This window comes from Hemibagrus wyckioides, linkage group LG20 (assembly GCF_019097595.1).
Source record: "Hemibagrus wyckioides isolate EC202008001 linkage group LG20, SWU_Hwy_1.0, whole genome shotgun sequence".
Classification (NCBI taxonomy): Eukaryota; Metazoa; Chordata; class Actinopteri; order Siluriformes; family Bagridae; genus Hemibagrus; species Hemibagrus wyckioides.
Genome location: NC_080729.1, coordinates 20,253,934 through 20,256,433, shown reverse-complemented (window position 1 = coordinate 20,256,433; position 2,500 = coordinate 20,253,934). Strand labels below are relative to the sequence as shown.

General features: G+C 43.0%; 1 protein-coding gene and 1 long non-coding RNA gene across 8 annotated transcripts in view; one reads left to right on the top strand and one right to left on the bottom strand.

Moving 5' to 3' along the window:
* Positions 1–1,348, bottom strand: part of LOC131370953 (uncharacterized) — a 22,388-nt gene extending 21,040 nt beyond the window's left edge. Inside the window, exons 1-2 of the long non-coding RNA XR_009207480.1 lie at positions 1,212–1,348; positions 957–1,089 (exon numbers count right to left, since the gene is read on the bottom strand). This is a non-coding gene — a long non-coding RNA (uncharacterized LOC131370953). The remainder of the gene's footprint in view (positions 1–956; positions 1,090–1,211) is intronic.
* Positions 1–2,500, top strand: part of ptprfb (protein tyrosine phosphatase receptor type Fb) — a 172,440-nt gene that overhangs the window by 45,679 nt on the left and 124,261 nt on the right. For 4 of the 7 annotated variants that reach the window (XM_058418588.1, XM_058418586.1, XM_058418587.1 and 1 more), the window contains exon 1: positions 1,207–1,345. The exons of 1 other annotated variant lie outside the window; for it this stretch is intronic. The gene's annotated coding sequence lies outside the window, so the exon portion shown is untranslated. Of the gene's footprint in view, positions 1–1,025; positions 1,143–1,206; positions 1,346–1,970; positions 2,272–2,500 lie in introns of those variants that run through there. 2 more of the 7 variants (XM_058418585.1, XM_058418583.1) reach the window with 2 other exon arrangements.

The window sequence follows — 2,500 nt, the reverse complement described above, 5'->3', positions numbered from 1 at the left end:
TGTTTATTCGTTTATTATATCATTTTAATAAAACAAACAAATGAAACATTTCTGCTGTTTTCTGTGTAAAATTCTGGTTTATTGTCTCAAGATAATTCATATAATTGTGTAAAAAGAGCAGAAGTATATTAAAAAAATCTATATAAAAAAAAATGCTAGCTAAACATTTTAGTTAATAATAATTTAAAAAATTTACTCACTAATTAAACCTTTTAGTTAAAAATAATTTTTTTAATTTATTTATTTATTTTAATTAATGAATGTTTATTTTATAGCTTTAGTTTCTGGCTCAATAAATAATAATGGTTTGGTTATTTTTGATTAATTCCTCCTGTGATCTTCATTAAACGCTTCCACTTTTGCTAATTACTGTGTAAACTTTGCTAAATCTCCTGCCGTGTCACGTCACATCACTCACACACACACACACACTCAAACACACACACACACACACTCAAACACACACACTCACACACACACACACTCAAACACACACACACACTCAAACACACACACTCACACACACACACACTCAAACACACACACACACACACTCAAACACACACACTCACACACACACACACTCAAACACACACACACACACTCAAACACACACACTCAAACACACACACACACACACACACTCAAACACACACACACACACTCAAACACACACACACACACACTCAAACACACACACACTCAAACACACACACACACACTCAAACACGCACACTCACACACACACACACACACTCAAACACACACACACACACACTCAAACACACACGCACACTAAAACACACACACACTCACACACACACACTCACACACACACACACACACAGGTAAGTAAAAAGAAAGAGAGGGAAAACACCTCCTGGGCGTCTGGGCAGTGGCTCAGGAGAGCCTTTGAGGCTCCACCCCTTCCCCCCAGTCCCAATAGCGATTCCCACCTTGTGTGACATCAGGACTTGACCCCGCCCACTCTGACTCCTGTCCCCTGGCGAACTCCACATTGTGAAGCAGCTTTGTCCTCAGAAGGGACTGTTCTCGGGACGCGGTGCGGATCTCGGAGGAGACGTTTCTCTAAGGTTTATTAACACGAGGAAGAAAAAAAGAAAAGCAACGAAGCTCATGAGGTTTTAATGGATTAATGAATTATTATTTTTTTGGACATATTTGTGGAATTTAAGCGCGGGTCTTCTTACCTGGATGTGAAAGTGTGGGAGGATTTAAAGCGTGGACGCCGTGTGCTCTTTACAGGAATATTCCCCATATTCCTCAGGATTAAGGATTAATTTTTTTTCTTTGCCCTTTTCCCTCTTTCCGTTCAGGGATATGGGTGAGTAAAGTTTCTACACCTGTCGCGTCTCGCTCCCTCACGTCTCTCCGCTTCTTTCCTTCTTCTGAACTTTTGGAGCTTGTCACTGTTTTTTCTTTCTTTCTGACTTCCTGAAAACGTTTGCTGGTCTGAAACTCCGAGGCGAGTCGCTCGGCTGCGCTCCGTGTTTTCCGAACGCCGCACTTCCATTCGGGATCGTTTGATAAAAACAATCAGGTTTTAATCCTCTTTAAAGGATCCTCGGTTCCTTTAATCGCCCCACATCCTGCCATTCCTTCTTACCCCAACACCCCCCACCCCCCGTCTCCCCTCCCCCTTAACACCCCCCAGGTCATCCTACATGTTAACTTTAAATAAAGTTCCAGTGTGTTTTTTTTTCTTTAACTACCCCTCAGCTGAGGAGATCCGCCCCGCCGTGAAGAACCTGTTTTTCCAGTTGTTCCTTCTCCCTCTCTCTCTCTCTCTCTCTCTCTCTCTCTCTCTCTTTCTCTATTCCTTTCTCTCTCTCTCTCTCTCTCTCTCTCTCTCTCTCTTTATTCCTTTCTCTCTCTCTCTCTCTCTCTCTCTCTCTCTCTCTGTGTGTGTGTGTTATTTTATTTCGGTCAGGTCCCTGACTCGGGGAAGTTTTCGAGCGCTGCTTCAGGGCTTCTTGATTAAAGACGACAGGAGAAAATGAAAGACTTTTTTTTCCCTCCTCTTGTCTCCTTCTATCTTTGAGCTCTGGTGATAAAAAGGAGGTTTCTGTGGTGTTTGTAATTGGAGAGCTGATTGTTGAGGAGCAGTAATCACTCAGCTGTCGGGTTAAACGGCGTGTCCGAGGCGTGAGGACGGAGAGACCTTCCTGTTTCCTCCACCAGGTTCCTCTGGTAAACGAAGGTCTCTGTACAAGCTCTAACCCCGTGAACGAGGGGAGAGTTACACAACAGGTTCGTTGCTCAACTCGTCTCTGCGCTCGGCGTTTTATTTATTCATTCCTTTTCTTTCTTTCTTTCTTTATTTATATTTTTCCCCCATATTTAATTTCACTCTTGTTTCAATCAGCTGTCCGAATGCTAGCAGGTTAGATTTAGCGTGAGGTGAAAGGTAACCTGTCTGAACACACACACACACACACACACACACTCACACACACACACACACACTCCCTCACTCCTG